This window comes from Neofelis nebulosa, chromosome 9 (genome assembly GCF_028018385.1).
Source record: "Neofelis nebulosa isolate mNeoNeb1 chromosome 9, mNeoNeb1.pri, whole genome shotgun sequence".
Taxonomy (NCBI): Eukaryota; Metazoa; Chordata; class Mammalia; order Carnivora; family Felidae; genus Neofelis; species Neofelis nebulosa.
In genome coordinates, this window is record NC_080790.1 from 18,712,633 (window position 1) to 18,733,854 (window position 21,222).

Sequence of the window (21,222 nt, forward strand, 5' to 3'; positions counted from 1 at the left end):
AGAAGTCTGCTGACTCGAAGGTTTGGGATCTTCTGTGTGGTTTGTGGCTGTGGTGGCTTCATCTCTTAGGAGGGAGATGTGCGGCCGAGAGGAGGCTCGGCCGCCAAACAGCAGACAGGACAGGTGTGGGCACTTCTGGCGACTCCTGACTCCAACAGGTGCTAGTGTCGATATTGTTGTTTTAACTGACATTCACCCCATCTATCTCCCTATGCCCAAAATAATCCCAGCCAACCGAGACTTGACAGGAGACCACACGGCAACAAAACCGTAAGTCTCTCAGCGGGAAAGAATGCACATGGAAACAGGTGGGAAACACAGTGAGGCCCGTGGACTTGGGAGCTGTGTTCACATTACTGGCTGGGTGAGCTCGGCAAATTACTCTCCTTCTCTGTGCATCCGTTTCCTTATCTGTAAGATGGAGAGAATAACAATTCCTATGGCAGAGTTGTGTGTTGAGCATTAAATAAGTTAATCACGAAAGGAGTTTACAAATAGTGCCTGGAATGTAAGTCTGCAGTAAATGTTAGTGATCGATATATTTTTTTCCAACTGGGTGAGTGATGTTCTGAGAATTCACTTCAAACAAGAGATCATGGCTGTTCTCTAGGGACTGGCAGGCCACTAACATGCGTTCTCCTTATCATGATCTGGATAGCTCAGTGAGTTTTTCTGCTCTCTGCTCCAAGCTAAGGCGAGAGAGCTTGCCACCGCACCCCCCCCCCCCCCGCCCCGCCAAATGGAAATGAAGCGTCAGCCAGGGCAGGGTCTTGGCCTTCCTGCGAGGGGGAGGCTGAATATGTGCATGTGTGTTTGTGTGTGTGTGCATGCGTGCACACACATATGTGTGTACTCCTTCAGTCCCAAGGGTACTACGTGTTGGTTAAAGAGTGTCTCTTCTAGCTCCTAGAGATTCTGGAGCAAACAGCCTTTTGCCATTTGTGCAGTGGGAACTCTGTTTCCTGTGAGGCCACGTGCCTGATACACATGCACACTATTCTCTCTGCTTCCCTCAGAACCAAGTCTAGTTGCACAGGCACAGGCCATGGGGTATGGCCAAGGTGGTTTGGTGTCATTTATCCTTGGGGGGTGGGGGAGCTCCACATCCAATGGTCCCCATGAGGGCAGAGGGCAGTACCCCTGCCTTCCTGGGAGCATGCATCTCCTCAAAGGCTCTCACTGTCCCACCTCTGGGAGTGAGTTCTCCCCTGTGCCTCTGCTTTCAAATCATGGCAAAATGGTGGATTTGAAGAGAGGCAGAGAAAGATCAAAGAGGCAGAGCACATTGACTCCTATTTGGGGATTAACTCTCTAATCCAATTTTTTTTTTTTTCCTGCTAACAATCGTATAGAAACCCACTAGAGACAATTAACAAAAGCAGAGCTCCCTGGTTGAATCAGGGGTGACCTCCTCCCGGAGCCCCTGAAATTCCCACATGGAATCCTAAGATGTCTGTAAGGTCAGTTGGAAGACTTGCTCCAAACTGGGTGGGCATTCTTGTTGCTTTCTCAGCCCAGGCCCCACTGCCAGCCTCTGTTCCTGACGGTGTCCGTTGCACCTTCCCAGCAGAGTGGACAGGACAGGGTCCAGGAGAGAAGAGACTGATCCTGCCAGACCTGGGCCGGTTTCCTTTTGGATAATCATTGCAGATTTCTTGGCCCAAAGGCACTGTCTGAACTTGACTTTTCTGTACTCCCCTAGTATCTGAGTACCAGAGCTAACTGAGGCCTGAGCCGGGAAGCTGAACAGCTTGATGTGTTAATCCGGACTGTCACTTGGCCCACTCTGGTTACTAGTCTCCTCCTCCGTCCCACGTCACTCAGGGGACAGGAGGACAGTGGGAGGGATCGGAAGTGCTGGGCATCAGGAAGTGAGGATGAGCCTCACGCAGGACCCACCAACGATGCCCGGGCTTTGGCAGGGGAGCCTTCAAACTCCAAATGGCTCTGTCTCTAGACTTCCACATCAGCCTACAGCCACCCCAATTTTTCTATTATTATTATTTTAACACCACATTGGCCCTATTTTTAAAAATCTGCTGCACTTGAGCAATTTTTTCTGACGTCAGCTGGCTGCCGGCAACTCTGCTTGAAAACAAGAATAACCAAATCTTCTAAGGAGTAATGCTGAACCTGCTTCAAACGCAATAAATCACAAAAACCATTGTTTACGATAAGTGGTATCTGATTGCTGTTAGAACCTGTGTTTATTGCTTTTGTGCATTATGGTCTCTTGTAATTTGGACAGCCAGAAATTGTATTCCTTTATGCAGTGAGTAGGAAGGGTTTGTAAGGAGGGAGGCATCTGTAATTATGCTGCCAGGGAGTGGGGCTGGGGAGCCTCCGAGGAGCCTGGAATGCAATTGCTGGTTTTTCATCTGAGGAGCTATATGCATCAGGCTTCCCACTTTTCCTGTTCTTGGAACCCTCCAGGCTCCTTTGGAGACCTGGGCAGAGGAGGACCAGCAGGAGGGGCCTTGGAGCCATGGTTCCTGGGATCAGAGAGCCCTTAAGTGGCCTCTGGGACCAGAGCACAGGATGGTGGACAGCCACAGCCTCTCAGGAAGCTGCGCAGATGGTTTTCCCTGGAAATTGCTTTAGACGCCCCGGTAGGTTTGCTTCCCTCCATCTTACTCATCCTGACAAGCGTCCTTGGCTTCCTTGGGGAGGGCCGACAGCAGGGGTCCAAGGACAGCCAGTGGCAGAATTTCTGGCGCCTCTATCTGCAAAACTGAGGAAGAAGCTACTTGGCCACAAAGCCTGGATCTTGACACATAAGGTACACAGATATCATCAGTCAGTGAGGTGCGGTTGGAAAGAGGGGCCGCGTCTGGGGCATGATGGGCAAACTCTGATTCTCATAACTCAAACATCTGGACTCAGGGAAGAGGGTTGAGTTTCATTTTCATTGAAATAGACCACACTCCATCTGTCCCCGCTGCGTTCACTTCTGTCGGGTCCCCGACCTGGAAGTCTCCATCCTGCCTACCTCACCTGGGCAGAGCCCACGCGGCCTTTCTGCTGCTCTGCTTCTCTCAGCGTCGTCCCCAAACTTATTCCTCCTCCAGTGTTCCGAATCCCAGGAGAGTGTCACCACCCCTCAGTCTTTCCAGCCTGAAAACTGGGGTTCTTCCCAGATACTTCTGTCTCCCTCCACCCCATTGCTAGCCCAGCACACAGAAGGCACTCATTATTGCACTCAGTGGCCACTCAACTGCCAAGTCTTACCAAAACCACCTCCTGACTGTTCCCCATGTGCCTTCCTCCCCATCTCTGCCATCACTGCCCTAGACCGGGCCTTGGCTGTTCTTGACAGGACCCCCCGCCAGACCCCGACACTCTGGGACCTGGCTAGTGTTCGGGACCATGTCATGGCCACTGCCTCCGCCCCCCGCCCCACCAGCTCTCCCAGGCCCCTCTCACCTGTTTTGCTATACTTACCCCAAGCTCCTCTCAATTCCTGAACATTCCGTACAGCTTCCTAACTCTGTTTCCATTACTAAGGTCGTTTCTCTGTCTAGAATACCCTTCCTCTCTTCTTCACCTGGCATGCCCACTTTGCAGGTGGTACAGCACTATCTCCTCCAGGAAAGCTCTTCCAGCCGAGCCTGCAGGCCTTGGGGCCTCTGTCCCTGTTCCCACAGCTCCCTGTGTTCTGTGGAACTCTTACCAACCATGAACTTCCCCCCGCAAAGGCGGGAACGCTGTCTTCCTTTATTCAACATGGCCAGCGCCCAGCCTAGCACCCGGCCCATAGGAGATGTTCCATGAACGTGGATGGACATCAGACTTGCACTATAGCTCAAAGAGCATGTGGAGGGCAGAGAATTCATTTAGGCCCAAACTCCACATGATAGTGTGAGAGAGCAAGTTCACAGACTGCTCTCCAGTGATACCACACCTCTGCACAGTCAGGGACAAGGTCCTTGCATAGCACCAGGCCGTCCTGTCTGCCCTGAGGGCCTGAGCACTCACTTGGGACAAAGACTCAGCCTGAGGAGTTCCAGCCCCAATGGTAACTGAGCACAGAGCAGGTGGTCCTCAGTGGAAGCTCCATGAGTGAACAAGTGAGGAAGCCTGGCCTTAGCTGGTGGCCGACATTTATCCCCCACAAGGGATGGGACTAGCAAAGCATGCTTTATTGGAGGGTTAAGTAATCAATGGCGATTCTCAAGCAATGAGTGCTGGTCAGACTGTCTGAGCCCTGACCTTAATAGAAACTGACCTGGACGACAGGGTCCCTGGTGCCCTATAGTGCCTGAAGGGACTCTCTGAGTCTCCTCGATTTGGCTTCAGGGTATCATATGGATCCCTCCTCCCCTGTCCAGCCTGGCTATCAGAGGAGTAGAGGAAGTGGGGAGAGAAGCCAAGGCAGGGTCTCACTTCCAGAAGACTCTCTGGGGCCATGTGTACCTACTGAGCTGATCAGAAGCAGCTGGTCAGACAGCACTCTGCATGCAGCCCAGCAATTGCACTGATCAAAGCCAACTGTTATGGTTTCCAGATTTGTTGATTTAAACACTCAACCAGACTCCTCTTAATTTACACACACACACACACATACACACACACACACACACACACGCACGCGCGCACACGCACACCCATGCATGAGAATGCTAAACTGGCCAAACTCAATGCCAGCACCAAGAAACAAAAGAAGCCCATTCCCTCTCCTCCTCCTCCCACCCACTTTGCAGACCTTCCAGGGGCAATGCACATAATTTGGGCTTTTGTGCCACGACTCAGCAAGCTAGATTCTGATATTGGCCTTCGTGGTCTAGCCATGCAGCCCCACGACCCTCAATGGCTTTGTCTGTACAGGGAAGAATGATCTGAGTTACCAACAGCCGACTTCCTGGCAGATATTTTGGGATTTGAGCTGCTCACTAGCAAGGGTCTGGGAAGTAGCCGCTCAGGCCAGTTAGCTAATCAGCAAATGCACAGGACCCTGGTCTGGGCTTGGTCTGTGCCCTGGGGAGGCGAAGGTAGAATTAGAGCACAGAACCCCTGCTTCCAAAGCCTTCATGGGCTGGCCTGAGGTGGAGTAGCAGTGCCCAGGGCACAGAACTGAGTCTCCCCCACTTATGTGCGTCTGTGCCGGCTGCTCTGAGGACGGTAGACAATGGGGCTTCAGGGAAGGGGAGGCAGAGGGGCCTGGGCCAGGCTGATGACTGACGAGCCTCTGTCTGGCCCCTTAGCTGCCTCGTGGAGTAGAGGCCACAGAGTCCACTCTTCCAGTCCAGGGGCCTGCCATCTGTGAACTTCTTTTTTTCTTAAAACTTAGAAATATAAGCAATTTGACAGAAAAATTTTTTTAAAAGAACCCAATTAATATAAAATTTGAAATGATCAGCCTTTGCAGAGTCTCTTTTCATCTTTTTAACATGCAGACATGGGGGGATACCAGACTCTTATGGTTTCCGTTTCTCTCGTGACGGGATTCCTCCTCCGTGTCTCCCTCCACGCTAGGTGGCTGGACAGCTGTTCGAGGGGCCCTGTTACCTGGGCTGAGTTTTGCTCACTAGCTCCCACCCTTAGCAAAGTGCTTTAGTGCACCAACTTCTTGCCTCAAATACACTTGGCTTTCTGCTCTTTGAGCTTTGCAAGGTTAATGATATGGGAGAGGGACGTAGGTGTTTCTGTTTCCACCAGCTACAAGTCACTTTCTACCTCTGGTGCCTCAGTTTTCTCATCTACAAAATGGGCATGATAATACCTATTGCAGACGGCTCTTGTGATGGGTAAATGAGATAATGTGCAGCTCATAATAAATGCTCAAAAAAGGGTGGGATAGGAGTAGTAATTATAGTGAATCCTACCGCAATGGTTATTATTAATTATCACTGGGAAGCAGACAGGTGTGGTGAGCTGGGGACTTATGTTGCCAGCATAACACTAGCTTTCAGGAGCATCCAGTTGACTAGTGCAGCCTCAGTCTTCAGGCCAGCAGGTCCCTTCCTCTGGGCCCTGGGGGATCTAGAGTAGAAGATCTTTGTTCACATCACCCTGCCTCTTCAAGATTTGCATGAAATATTCGGGGGAGGGGGGTTCACTAAGACATATTTTTCTTACTTGGAAGTAAAGGGAAGAAGAGCTGAAGTCCACCTGGTTGACTCATGAGTGAAGTGTTGGTCCTCTAGAGAGAGGTGAGCATTCAGGCCGCTAGGATGGGGACTCAGAGCCCCTCCCTTCTCCTGCCCCCATATCATGCATCCAGGGACTGTCCCCCAAAAAGAGTGGCTCTGGATGGTGAATGGAGCCCAAACTCCCAGACCAGGTCAAGAAGCAGCCAAAGTGCCCCACCCCCTTTGGACAATCAATGCTTTCTTGTTATTAGTGACTCCCCGGGCGTAGGGACGGGGCCTGGTCTGTGCGCCCAGTGAGGGCCAGAGCTGCCAGGCAGGAGCTCGTTTCCGGGAGTCCTGCACCCAGCACCCTGAGAGGCACTTCCAGGCCCAGGGCTGTTTCGAGGCCCTTAAGGCAGGCAGCCTGTGCTAGGAGGCTGCACTGGAAGCCACAGCCTCCAGGTGGGGATGGGCCTCCCTGGGGAAACTGACCCTGTGCCATGTTCCTCCCTTGCTGTCATCCTCGCCTGGCCACTCCACAGTTCTCCATCCAGGACACTTTTTCTAGCCAGCTCCAGCCATCACCTCCTCAGATTTTGGGTTACCCAGGGCTCTGGCTCCCTGCCCTCTTCCTCCACCCCTCCTCCTCCTCCTGGACATTCTCACCTGCTAACTGAGCCCCAGAATATGCCTTCTGTGTTATCTGTTGACTCCCTGCTGGCCAGTGTACCATGGCCTCTAGACAGCTGCTACAGCACCCAGCCAGGCCAGGCCGGCCCCAGGTCAGGACTGGGCTCTGACCCAGGACTGGTGTCACCCTGCCTGAGGGCTGTCAGCAGGGAGGGTGTCAGCATAAACCACCTTCCCACCCAGGAGGGAAGCCAGGTAAGGGAGACTCAGGGAGAGCAGAATGGGATTGAAGACTTCCCCGCCTCATTGAGGAGGATCGGGGCCGCTCCATGGGAGGGTACAGCCCTTGGTCAGACTGCAGCCCAGGCAGAGCCAGATCCCCCTGGATATGGGGTCCTGGGTATGGGGTGAGCATTGTGTTCATTTTCTCAGGCTTGGCCTCTGCAGTTTCCCGGGATTCAGGGCAAGTGCCTGAGCCTCCCAGGACCTCAGTTTGCTAATCTGTGCAATGGGAGGGCTGGAGGGAGAGGAGCCTTTGCAGGAACCTTTCAGTCTGACCTTCTGTGATTCATTGACTACTTAAAAACAAAGCCTTAATGCTGGACTGGACTGGACTGGGCAGTGGGGAGAAAGAGAACAAAGCATGCCTTGTTTGCTTGTATTGGAATCCAAGGAGTGGACTCACTGGGATTTCCCACCCCTGGCCAGAAGTCAAGACTAGACCACTGCCCTGACTCCTGTCTCCTGGGTCCCAAGACTGTGAGACCACGAAAACTCACTGGGAAGGGTAGATACCAGTGATTAATTACACAAGTCTTTTTTCAGCGGACTATTTACATACCCCAGCTCTTTAAGGGGAAGCAACTTCTACATTATAGCACATAAAAGTTTTCCCGTGCTTTAAGGCTATTTTTTCATACATTTTTCTTAGGACAACACAAATCCTCATTATAGATATTTCTGTATTTTAGCAAAAGGAACCACACTCATAGTAATGAGATCCCTGAATAAAGTTCAGTTCATTTTCATCTCTTTCCTCCCCGAATATTATTGCTGGAAATGTTACATTATCATAAACCAGAGTTCAGGTTGCATCTAGGGTTTTAACAATTGTCATTTTTCTCTGGATACAAATTCGGATTACTGCCCACATTTTATGAAGACCCTCTCCCTCACTCTGGTGTTTTATTTGTAGGTACTTTTTTTCTTTGCTGGGTTCACAGCCCAGACGATGAGAACTAGGAGGGTTTATGATGGAGAGTTCCTGTGTTCTCTGTGTCTCTTCTCTACCAGCCATCTGAGGCAAGGAGCCTGGGCAGGGGTGTATGTGGGAGGTAATGTGGGAGGGGCTGATACAGGGGGCTCCCCCAACTGGCAATCCAGAGGTCTCTGGACCCAAGGCCTCCTGTGTGGGCACTGCCTGCTGTGTAGGAGAGCCCTCAGAGGTGAGGCTCATGTTCTGGAAGCTTCTAGGTAGACTTCCTTCCCTTCAACCATACCACAAACCACTGGCAGGACTGATGCTTGGACTTCACAAGTGGGTCAGGGTCAAGGGCCTTCTCTCTGGCACCCTGAAGCTGTAGGTACAGCCTGCCTTTCGGCCTGTTTGCTGGCATGACGGCCAGCTGGAAGTCGGGAGTCGGGAGCTCCTCGCCTGTTCAGGCCCAGTGGCTGTCCCTCTCCACCTCCTCTGTGGTGTCTGCAAATACCTCCCTGTGGACTTTCTGTGAAGCCCCACCCTCCCTGCCCCTCTACCTGGTGTGGGGACTGAGAAACTGGCTTTGGACTCAGATAAATCTGTATTTGAATCCCACTTATGAGCTGTGTAACCTTAGGGAAGTGTCTTCTTCACTCCTGTGTAAGGTTCTTCACCTGTAAAGTAGAGTTTTATAGTAACTACAGCCAAGTTGGGAGGATGAAGTTAGATCAGATATATTAAGTACCTTAACTAGTGCCTGGTACCCGCGGGTGTCCCGTAGGTGATGGGGGCGCCGCACCTTCATTCCCAGCCACACTGCCTCCAGCTTCTCCTCTGGGTTTTCTTCTCTGTCACCTTGACCCCCAGTAGAGCCCTAACTCTCTTTTATTTGAAACGTTTTGGGTAAATCCTCCCGAGGGGACTACTCACCCACTCCCCTCTTCCACAGCAGTGTTCATCCAGGGGACCACTCTCTGTATGACACGGGCACTGTCCACCGAGCGCTTTATGGACAGCCTCATTCCCGCAGCGGGATCCCCATTTCCTAGGAGGAAACAGAGAGGTTCAAAAAGTTCAAGCCGATTGCTCAAGGACACACAAAAGATAAATGTCAGAGCCAGGACACAAGGCTTTGTTGAATTCCAAAGCCTGTCCTCCTACCCAGTCTGCAGCCTTAAGAGTGTCACTTGGTGGGGCACCTGGGTGGCTCAGTCAGTTAAGCGTCCAACTTCAGCTCAGGTCATGATCTCACAGTTCGTGGGTTCGAGCCCCACCTCAGGTTCTGTGCTGATAGCTCAGAGCCTGGAGTCTGCTTCAGATTCTGTGTCTCCCTCTCTGTCTTCACCTCCCTGCTCCAAAATAAATAAACATTAAAAAAAATTTTTTTTAAGTATCATTTGTTATGCAGCAATGCTTTGATGCCCAGGGGTCCTGTGAGGGTAGTTAGGATGTTTGACCCTGAACTGAAACCCAAAAGTTGCTGTGCTTGCTGAGGCTATCGTGCTTTTCATGGTCTCTCTGCATCTTTTCTCATCCTCATCCATTAAACTTGCCGCAGTCATGTCTCACCTGAAGCAGCAGCACCCCCTTGCCTACCTTGGACCTACTTGGTACAACTGTGCGCGGAGGAAGCATTCGTAGGTGACCAGCAAAGGCACTGGGGCTTTCCGGTGAACCAGGGGCTTCTTCACGGTGATCCCATCCAGGTTGCTTATTCTAAGGCTCTGATCGCTTCTGGACTGTGGCTGTGTCTGGGATAAAGGAGAGGTAGTTCTTCCTTTATTTCCAGGCGGATTGAAATGTTTTGCCTTTTGAAATCTGATAAGGAAAAAAGATGCTTTTTTTCAAGGTTGGGTCGGCATCCAAGTGGGATGGGAAGATGAGGCAGGCCTTCCGGGGTTCTCTTCCCACAGAGCTGGGTGCCCCAAGGGGACCCAAGGACTTGGAACGCGAGAGGAGACACCCAGGTCTCCTCCAACCCCAGCCCTAGGTCCACACTGCAATTTTATTCCTTCCTCCAGTGTTGGCTCTCTCTAGATGGTGCCGCATCACCAACCATCTCCAGGGGCCAAGCTGCACACCTGTAAAATGGGGATGTGGCTGACCCCCCACCCCCACAGAGTTTGCACAGAGTAAACTCTGCCCCAAATATGTGAGCACTCACTGTATGAGCCTGATTTTGTGGTTGCTTGCCCCAATCACAATCCCCAAAAAACTGCCCCCATGGACAGGTGTTAGAGCAGTAGAACAGAGTGTTAGGTCCTGTGCACCTGCCCCTCAGGGGTGGTTATGGACCCTGGGGGAGGGCGGGAGGTTCCAGATCCTCAGATGGGAGAGGGAGGGCAGAGGCATATTGAACTGCCTGGCATTCTAACTTCCAAAGATTCCTTTCCCAGCCCCAATGTGCATTTTGTTCAGCAAACCCTGAACCGGGAAACCTCACCACCCGGATGCCAATGAGTAAATAGCATAGCGTGTCTGGGGCGGGCCAGGGGCAGAGGGCGCTCATTCCATGAGGAAAGCAAAAGAGGGCGCAGAGGTATTCCCCCAGAGTGAGTTTTTCAAATTCCTCTTGGGATCCTTCTTCCATTCTAAGGCAAAAAACATAAATGCTAAACTGGGGTTCTTGCCAGCGCTGATAAGGAAAACCTGCGAATCCAGGAGTCTCATTAAGAAAATCCTAAAATTTTAGTCTTATCACTGCTGCAAGATAATACAGTAAGTATGTTCATTCTAACCTCCCTCGGCTCCCCACCCCCTGAAATCTCTCTTAGCTACGGCTGGCAGGGTGAACGGCTGCCCCAGCGCCAGCCCGAGGTGCTGTCTGATTGGGATTTGTCCCCTTGCCTCGGCCGTATGGAGTGAATCTCTGATCTGAGTGGACAGGGCCACCCCCAGCTGCTGCCGCAGTCACTCAGCTCCACAGACACCGCCTGAATCCCTACTGCGTGCAGGGCCGACGGTGGGGGCTGTGGAAGGGCCCAATTCATCTCCTGGCGAGAGCCAATGAGATGAGGAGGGAGCACTGATTTATAGGCCAAGCTGCCGGCCGACCTTGTCCCCAGCAAAGGCTCATTGCAACAGGCTTCTCATCCAAGTGATTATTTGCTGTTTGTACCGCTTGGGCTTGGCAGCGACCCTACAATTCTTGCTGGCAGAGAGGAAACAGGAACCTTGAAGTAAGTGCTTCTCTCACAAAGAGACGATTCACGGAGGAAGGCTTGTGCGTCCCTTGGGACTGGCCTAGGCACCTCCAGCCCTGCCCTGTCACCACAATGACTTTTTCCCTCGTGCTTTCCTCTCCCCAACCCCCTCCCCACCTGGGGTTTCTTTGGCTCCCCAGGACACCTCCGTGAGGTGGGTAGGGTAGACCCAAGTATTCCCATCTCTCAGAGAAGGAAGCTGATGCCGGAGAGGTGAGGGGACTTGCTCAGTGCCATGCTCGCGAGCACCAGAGCCCGCCCCAGGAACGCTGGCTCCTCGTCTGAATCTCTCCAAGACACCAACCCGCCAGCTGGCCGGGAGGGCAGAAGACAGCGCGGTGGCACGGGCACCAGCCAGGCAGGCCTGGGCTCCGTGCAGAAGCTGGTGCTCAGAGGGGCCGAGGAAGGCCGGGAGATGCTGCGTCCCCGGGGACTCGTAAGAGGTGCCGCGCTGATAGATGATAGATGTTCACAGCTAACGGGTGGGTGGCTTACGGGCGCACTTGGGCCAGGGTGGCCGCGCTGCTGGCAGGCTGGTGGGCCAGGCATCACATTTCAGCAACATGATCCGGGCAAGGCACGGTGCGAGTGAGGGGGGAGCGTGCGGCCGGGGGGCCGTGGTCTTCTACTCAGGGAGGAGCTGGGGGCCGGGGCCGGGGCCGGGGCCGGGGCAGCGGCATCGAGGAGCTCTCTGGTTCTCTGTTCTGTTTCTTTGCTGGCCATGCCAGCTTTTTCAGCACATGCAATGCTATGTGTCCCTCCCAAGACCCAGCACACATCCCATGTTTAAAAGTCAGGGTTTCTGAGGGAGTTCGCCAGGAGAGGAGCACATGTGCTGTGAAAATGTTCCAGGAAAACAAAAGCCTCCCAGTTTCCTTGCCTCTCAGCAATAGAATTGGAAAGGCATTTTCCAAGTATATGTGTATTGGGGAACTGGGAGGGGGTGGGGAGTACGGGCAGGGTGGGAGGCAATTTATATTTGCCAGGGATCTTATTTGAAAGTAATTTTGCTTCCCTATAATTTTTTATTCAAACCCTCTTAGACTTCGGTTCTTGGCTGGGTGACCGCGATCTGCAAAATTTGTTGACATCCTGGCCCATAAGAATACATACTGTAACTTTTAATGAGTGGGATTTGTTTTTGAAACATTTCCCTGAGTCAGTGTAGCACCCAGGTGCAGCCACAGACCTGGTCCCCAGGAAAGGAGGCCAAAGGCACCACTTAAGGGTGCCGGGAGCTAAGTGTTCCCGTCTAGACACGGAGGAGGGAGGAGGAAGCCAGAGGAAACTGGCACTCTGAGAAGTGGAGAAGGCCCAGCCTGCCCCTGAGAGAGAAGAACTCTCCCTTTGTTCCGCTGCCCACTGCCTGTTCCTGAGCTTGGTCCCGCAGGAGGGCAGAGGAGACTTCTGGGGCTTGGCCCGGAGAATTCCTTTCTTTTCTTGCTTCCTCCTATGCCACGTGGCTTCAGATCATGACATTTCTGTTCGATGCTGTCAGTGCCTTGGTTTGAGGAGAATGTCTGTGTACCCAGGTCCCTTGGCCAAAAAGAGATGGTGCCTGGAGCCTGCTGGCATCTGCTGTCTCCCTACCCTTCCCATGTGACAGCAGACAAGGAAGGGTGCCTAACCCAAGGTGGTGGGGCAGAGCTAAGCAGGAGGTGATGCTGGCCAGGCCCAGTCCTTGGCTGTGTGTCTGGCTGAGGCCCAGCTTCATCCCTGTCCAGGAAGGGTGAGGTACAGAACCAGCTGTGACTTGCCTCACTCCTCTGAAGCTCAGTGACCCAACAGCCGTGAGTTCCAGCTCCTGCCCCTACCCACAGGGGAGCCTGCAGAGTCAGGGCCCTCCAGCTATTTTTAGAAAGCTATCAGGTGCACAGGATACCAGTTGCCTTTTTCCACCTGCTTGGGGTCATTACAGGGATCCTGTGTCTCTGCCACAGGCCCTGCCTGTCTAGCCTAAGAGTCTCGCTGAGGCAGGAACAGCCACGGCACTCCTTCCCAATGTCACCCAGCCATCTCCCTAGCCCTGCCTGGCCGTGACAAGTGAGTTGCTGAGATCCTTGGCCCATGGTCGTTTTGTCCTTGGAAGTACGAATGTTGGACACTAACGCTTGCCTTCCTCTGCTTCCTTGAGAGGAAGTTTTCAAAGTCAGAGCGTAAGTCAGGTCAGGAAGAATCTTGACTTGGGAGCCCGCCATGAGGAGTATTGGTTCATTGAGCAGTAAGTTCTGGAGTCTTTGCTCTACCAGGAAGTTGCATAGCGCGTGCAGTCAAGCAGGGACATGCCTGTGTGTGCCGTGGAGCTCATTACCAACAGATGCGGTGGGGTGTGGGCTTTCGGAGAAAGCTTTGTTCAGAGGTAGTGCATCAGGGAGGGTATGATCAGAGAAGGCAGGGGGGAAGGTGTCACAGGTAGAGGGAACCTCCTAAGCTATGCTCTCAGGCTGGGAGTGTACAAGCCCTGGATGTGACTAGGAACCACGAGGAGACAGCGAGGCTGGCACAGGGGGCTCTGCCGGGGCAGCAGGAGAAGAGTCTGGGGAGGGCAAGAGGTAGCACCATCTGGGAAAAAGCCTTGAATGCCAGGTGAGGTGTTTGGACGGAATCTGGTGGACCAGAGCCACCGAGGGTCAGAGCAGGGAGAGACGGGGAAGTGTGAAGAGGGTGGGGGCCAGCTCTGCTCCCTGCCACAGGTCTTGTGGGTCTTCCCACAGTGGCAGCCACAGCTTCGGGGCAACATCTTCACGGCCCCACCCTCCAACGCCATCCGCAAGGCCAGAGAGTATGGCGAGCTCTTGGTGGCTCCCAAGAGCCCATTGTTGACATCTCCTCCCAGCTCCATGCTCACCGACATCCTGTCGGTAGCTCACAATCGAAGTGGGAGTGTTTATGCAACAGAGACTGGCAGAGGCTATAAATCGGGATCTAGCTGTTTTGTTTTGTCCCCCCCCACCCCACCACCACCATCACCCCCAGAGCCAGCTGGTGACCATTTACCTGCACAGCACTGGGCAATGGTGGCCCCTGAAGGAATTCACTGTGGGGAGTAAGAATGGGATCAGCAGTGACCACACCAAACTGGGAGGATGCACCTGTGCACACGTGTGGTGCCCCTTTCCCTATGCAGGAGGCCGAGGACAGGGGCAGGGACAGAACCTCTGCCAGGACAGGTGAGCAGTCATGTCATTTGTTGGCCAATTCTGAAACCAGACTCCTTACCATGTCCCGCAAGTCGTGGGACACCCCTCACCCAGAAGACACATGCTCTCCCTGCCTTTCTGCTTCCTCGCCTGCACAAGCTCTGCCCCGGCTCCACTGAACGACTTTCACTCCTCAAAAGCAACCTGCTTCTCCTCCCTGCAGGCGTAGCATGTGCAGTCCCTCCCTGGGGAATCCCCCTCTGCTCACCCCACCGTGAGGCTTCCGTAGCCCCTGCCGGCTCTGGGCACTGAAACGCTGGGCCCGGGGCCTGGCACTTAGGGTGCGCTCAATAAATACACGCCTGGCGGTAGCTTTCCTGCTGCGTGCTGTCAGAGCGTGAGAGCCAGGATGGGGAGGAATGCCTTTTCTGGGGTGGGCCGAGGAGCCTGCCAGCAGAGAAAGCATTTGAGCAAGGCTTTCTTTCTTAACAGTGAGTGTGGTTAGTCTTCACTACATGGTGAAAGCAGCAAGGTCTGTTCAACGCTTCAGAGTCACAAAGCCCATAGAATCCTCCCAACAACCGTGCAAGCGGAGCAGGACTACTTTTAGAGAGGAGGAAACTCGGGCCAACTGGTAGACCCCAGGGCTTGGCCCTGGCTCCTGGGACCCTACATCTCGGGCTTGCTTCCCAAACCGAGGGCTTCGGATCAGACGTCAGGAGCCCAGCCTCCTCCAGGAGATCAGGGTACAAGGCCTGACTCCAGAGATAGGCCTGCAAACCCCCGCCCCACCACCCCTCAAGGTCTGGCCTTCTAAAGGTGGACACTAGTGGTAGCAATGACTATACTGTCACATTTGTTGCTCTTTTGGGAAAAGAAAAAACCTGGCTTCTTAGAGCTGTTGTATTTTATTTTTCTGTAAAGAGGAAATTAATTTTAGTCTTTCTTTTTGGTTTAAAATGTTGTTCTTTGCTTTTTCCGCCCTACAATTTAAAAGGAAACATTTGTCTGTTGAGAAAAGAAATGATAATTATAGACTAAAAATTGTTTCTATTCTGATTTGAAAAAGTGACAAAAAAAATTCCATTGCACAGATGGGGCCCTGCTGACGGAGGGTGTTTAACAATGAAGCTCCGGGCCGGTTCGGGGCTCAGAGTGGCATTCCAGGTGGTCTGGGGTAGGGGCTCTTTACAAGATGGTAGTTAGTAGTCACTGTGAGGTCTGGATACCGCGCCCTCCAAGTGGTTCACCAGCAAGAGGAAGGAGAGGTGACTACACGCCTGTGGATCCACGCCTGTGGATCGCGTGACCCCTGTTAGGTGAGCTGTGTGGACAAGGCCAGGCGCTCCCTCGCACGGCCCCTGAGCTCCAGAGCCACCCAGCTTTATTCCCTTGGCCGACTAGTTTCCTTTTCAGCTTCACCAAATTACAATTCCTCCAAGTCCTTTGATCAATAAAGCAGGAAACTGATTAGACTGTGAAATGAAACTAATAATGCCACGCTATTAACCCTTGATCAATGGGGAAAGAGCACAAAGTGAAGGCTATTTCCTAAATCCATATTACCCTTTGGGTACATGTATTTACTTTCCGGAAAAACTCCTAGGAGCACTCCGCGTTCCCCAGATGCCTTTCTCTGCCACAAACGTGGCATGATTGGCAATGTAGTACCACCTGCACGTGTCATGGGAGGCCAAGATAGGTCAGGGAGAGCTGAGTCTGCAAGCTGACTGTGATAGGGTCGCCCCCTGTGTCTTGGGGTAGCGGAGGGTGATGGCCTCAGTGCTCCGGCTGCACGTGTGACCCCCACAGTCCTCCGCCTGCTGAACTGAACTGACCTTCTGGCCTGTGGCACTGGTCACAATACAACAAGGGCTCACTTGTCACACTGTCAGGGACCATGTCTTAGGCGTGGCCAAGACCTTGAGAGGACGTGGCTTGTCACTCGCCAAAGAGGTGAGCATGGACGAGGCTGGACCTCAGACATAAGCATCAAAACCAGTTTGGCCACAGCACTTTCCTCCTTTCAGCTCTTTTCCATTTGCTCTGCGCTGCATAATCTCAGCCCTACAGGGCAGGAAGGCAGGTGTGATTACCCCCATTTGAGGGATGCACACACTGAGTCTGAATGATTGAAGCTGTATGGTCATACAGCTAAAGAAGATAGGAGCCCAGCTCTAGAACCCTGGCCCAGAGCCCTCTGGTTGCCCAAGTTCCCTCCAACGGGCTGTTCTGGAATTAACAAAGTCTTTTTCCTCCCCTGGCCTCGCACTGAACAGGAGGAGCTAGCCCACCCTTCCCACAGGCCCTCCCATGGCTTGTCCTCCATGGGGACCTGTCAGCTCCATCACCGTGGAATGTTGCCAAGGATCAGACCCCCCTCTCTAAAAGTGGTGATGGTATTTAATAACTAATTACTCTAATGATCCTGCAGAAATGCTGGAGACCTGTTTTAGGAGAGATGTCAATTAGAGCCATCTGCACGGTGAATAAAGGAGCCCTACCCCAGCTGTACTGTTGAAACATGTTAGCGTTTTCCTACCAGCGGCCATATGGTACTTAACGAAAGTGAATTGTTCACACTGCACAACCCGCGCCTCCTGATGAATACCAGCATTTTGTTTTGGAAAATAGTTCTTCAATCGTGTGGAATATTTTTCAATGCAATAAGTAGCAAGTTGGAAGCCGGCAAGCCCTTGAATGCAAAAAGACTTCCTTCACCTCAAGATGTTCTTACTCCATCCCAGCCCATCCCCTGCCCCCCGCCGGCTGCCAAGCCCAGCCCCACCCTGGCTACCGCATCCCACCTGTGCCCAGTCCTTTGCATCTGTCTCTGAATCTGCTCAACATTGCCGAGGCCACACAGGGTTCTTGCCCCACCCCACCTTAGTGTTTTTGATTTGTGTGAAATTAAAAGCAGGAGGTTCAAAGCTATGTAGGGTGAGAGCCCTGAGCTCCATCTGGAAGGCAAAAGTCCTCCAAGAGTTGAAAAGTAGTGCAAGGTGTTTAATTGGGTGTGCGGCTTCAGGGAAGGGTTGACTTTCTTCTTGTGTCTGTTCTTTTTAACAAGTGCAAATCTCAAGTCGATATCGGAACACTCAGCAAGGTGCAGGTGGAGTATTTCTGGGGCTCAGCAGAAGCCCCAGGGCTTGTCACCAGCACAAAGCCACCAATCAGTAGCGACCAAAAGTCATGGCCACCTGGTGGTCACTCCCTGACCTATGTCCAGACAGCTGGGGCCTCAGGGCGCAGCTGCCCTGTGGGTTCCATTAACTGCGGACAGATATGTTTCAGAAGCAGCTCAGTGCCAAGATGGGGCCCTTGTTGTGCCGAGGAGAGCTGGCATTCATGCTCCAATAGTTATGCCCCAGCCATCCATTCACTGCCAACTCGTGCTGGGCAAGGGGACCCTCTTGGGTCTCTGTGACCTCAGTGAGCTGAAGGCTATGCTGTCAGGGCCACCAGGAGGACACTATTTTATTATAGTCTGCTCCTGGACCAATAGGATTTCCCTTCCTGGCACTGTCTATTCTGGAACTTTCCGTAGAAGCGAAGTCACTTATTAAAGCTTAATAAAAGGCAAGATTGACTGCCGTTAGTGATACAGAGGATCTGCTGCAAGTCCTGATGCCCGAGATGTTCTTCACAAATCCGTGGTCCCGTAAATCTCACTTATTTCCAATTCAGCAGCAGCTGATCCCAAGTTACAATAATGATCCTAAGTTCAGCTGAACATGTCCTTAAAGGAAATCCTTCTGGGTGAAAAATAGCAGAAATTGTGCTCACATCTGTCCCTGATCAGCAGACTGCGTGAATGCTTTCCACATCTATGCCCTGGATATTTGCCCATTCTCGTTGGTACCCGGTCCCTGACAGACACGTGTCTGAAAGAGCCGCTTTTCGGTCACTCCCAGGTGGCCATTTGGACAAGGCGACCAAGGTTGAGGGCTCCCTGTATCTGCCATGCTCACGAAAGGCGCCCAGAGCATCTCAGATAAGTCACCAGCCTTTCCGTTAGACCAACTTCAGAATGGCGCTCGAAGACTGGCACTACCCTGCTGCCCTCCTCACGCCATGTGGGTACATGCCTGACAGTTACCCTAAAGAGTTAACTTTTCTTCATTTGGGGGGATGGGACGGGGTGGGAGAAGGCTGGGGCCAGTTTGACATATGCTGCCTGGTCTGAATGTGAATGCTGTGCTCAGACACCGAATTTGATGAATTGCATTATAAAATTTAAAAACAAATTTAAAACTCTATTAACTCCCTGTAATGGCCTCCTCCTGGAGTACACAGACAGCAACGGCTCACTGGCAAGGAGAAGAAATACTCTGGTTTGCAGTGTGCTTCACTTGTGAAAGAACGGAGACGGGCGGGCGCCCCCTGCACCCTGCACCGCCCCCTGCTCCTGGGTCAAGAGCGAGGCCCCTGCAAACAGGCCATCACGGGACTCACGTCACCAAAGTTATACTGTGTCTGGCTGCTCTGTTAGAACCTAAATTCCTCTTTCTTTCGCAGCTAAAACACTTCTTTCAAGACTGAACCATGGGAGTAATGAGCTTGCAAGATGTGGCTGAAGCCTGGGGGGGCGGGGCGGGAGCTCATCCACACTAGAGGCCTGTGGTTTGTGGGTCAGCATACGGGTGTCAAGCGGGAGGAGGTACGTCCCCAGTGTCATCTCCTAGCCCTCTGCACTGTGAGAAGGGTCAGGGCAGGAAAGTTTGCCATTTGCTTCTGGCCTCTGCAAATCAAGGAGCATTCTGGGAAGGAGTGGTATTGGCCTGACTCCAGACTACCAACTGGAGAGAGATGAACTTTTGTGGAGAAAGGAGACAGCCCCTCAGCTGTGTGTGCACACTGGCAGAGACAGGGAGCTCAGCTGGCAGTGAGGCGTCCTGGCGGAGGGGTAGGGGGCAGGGGAGAGCTCCCCTGTGTCTCAGAAACCCCAAGCTGAGAGTACCGGGCGCTGTGTGGGCTGGTATTTGGGGAGCTCGTGAAGTTGCCTGCCACCCAGTAGGGTGTCCGTTTGAGAGGCAGCTCTCCACATAAAGTGGTTTGGAGATATTTGGGGAGGAAAAAGGGTGGTATACATATACAGCAGGCCTGAGTGACCAAAGGCAGTGGAGAGCCTATGTGTGTATGTGAGAGTGTGCAGGGTGAGCGAGAGTGAGTGTGTGTGTGTGTGTGTGTGTTTGCAGATCTGTGTGTGTAAAAGTAAGCTGTGCCTCGTAATGTAGCTGCCTGTTGGCCATTCCTGGGACTGCAGGGCTAATGTGGACTCTGGACCCAGGGATGCCTGTCTTACTGAGAGTGCCCTTCTAGGCTGGTGTTCTACTCACCTTGGGGAGGAGGCTGGACAGTCTGAGCTGGGGTGCTAAAGAGATTCGTGGCATTTGGTGTTAAGGAATATTCGAGCCCCTCCCAGGAGTTACATGGCTGATGCAGCACAAGGAGCTCCTGATCTCCGACACAGTTCTGTGTCACCTCTAGGGAGCCCCTTGACCCTGGCTAGCAGATAGAAGCCAGGCAGAGCAGAAGCTTCCAGAAAGCTCCTCCTGTCTCAGCTCCAGGTGGGCTGGGGCATTTGGGGTAAACAGAAGGGAGATGGCATTTGTAATAGTTTGAGGACTCCCTCCTCTCTCAGGACTAACAGCATAAGTAAAAATTCAGGGCATCTGTAGCAATGAAGAGAGGAGGATTTCGTTCAGAAGGTCCACTGCTGGGTAGTCATGCTAACTACAGGCCATCCCTGCTGCCAACTTTCTGAGCCTGCTTGGGGTCATTTTGTACAAACAAGACCACTTTTAGGAAAAGTAATTTTACTAATTAGCCCCCATTATTTTAAATAAGATTTTCCTATGACATTAAAAGCACAGAGATATATGTGTGCATAATGCAGAGTTTACAGATCTCCTTTTGTGAATGCAGTCTCGCTCCTGCTGTTTTAATTATATGAACCAAGCGAGGAAGCCCCAAGCTCTGAAATTCTGCCGTTGTTCGAATGTCTTTCTGGACAGTCTTGGACCCTTTCCCGCCTCTCCTCAGTGCAGGAGGCTGCAGCTTCAGTTTTAGTGCATTTCTTCCCAAAGCACAGTAAGCAGCAGAACATGGGCTTTGGAAACGTCCAGAACCAGGGCTGAATCCAGGGGCAATGCTCTGTGAACCTGGGAAGTCACTTAGCCACATTGTACCTCCTATGACTTCCCTTGTAGGGTACTTGTCATCATTATTTTATTTTTGTTAAACCAAATCAGGAATGTGAAACACCTAGCCCAATGCCTACTACATAATAGGCATTCAATAAATGATGGCTCTCATTATGTCTCAGTGCCTTTGTTGACACAGTGTCCTCCTGGCCTGGAATTTTCTCCTCTTCCTTGCCTTCTGTTGAAGTCCTGGGCATGCCTTAAAGGGCTAGCCTGAACGCCCCTGCCTCTGGAAAGCCTTGCAGGGGGCCTCAGCCAGAATGAGGTACATCTCTGCAGTCGCACAAGATTCAGACTTGGGTTCCAGCCCAGATGTCATTCTTCTTCCTGTTTTCTGCTCCAGTGTCCCCCTACCTGTCATGGCAGCACCCAGTCCCATGCCAGGCAGAGCATGTGCTTGAGACAAGCTTGTAGGGTGAATGGGACCTGAGTGAAACTGGGGTCCCACCGTCTGTCCTGGGCTCCAGTGATGCCAAATTTCCCTTGCCAGACCACTGAGGGTGGCTAATGAGCTGCAAAATTAGAAAGAAAAAAAAAAGCCTGCCTTTTGTGGTGACTCAAAACCGAGGACATCTCGGGTTTCATAGCCTCGAACCCCCAACAGGCTTTTTATAAGCCCCCTAACCCTGTTGATGCTGCAGTGATATCGACTGGCTCTTAAAGAAGCTGCGAAAACGCAGTTTGGCACGAAGGAATATTCTGGGTGGATGAAAATGGGCTGCGTCTTGATTGGGGTGGAGGTTATGCAGGTACATACATTGGTCATAACTTGTCAAA

At 52.4% G+C, this 21,222-nt stretch overlaps 1 protein-coding gene across 3 annotated transcripts in view; it reads left to right on the plus strand.

Annotated features, from left to right (window-relative positions):
* The window catches only part of KLHL29 (kelch like family member 29), a 311,668-nt gene that overhangs the window by 120,593 nt on the left and 169,853 nt on the right, over positions 1 to 21,222 (plus strand). The gene's annotated exons all lie outside the window — the stretch shown is intronic.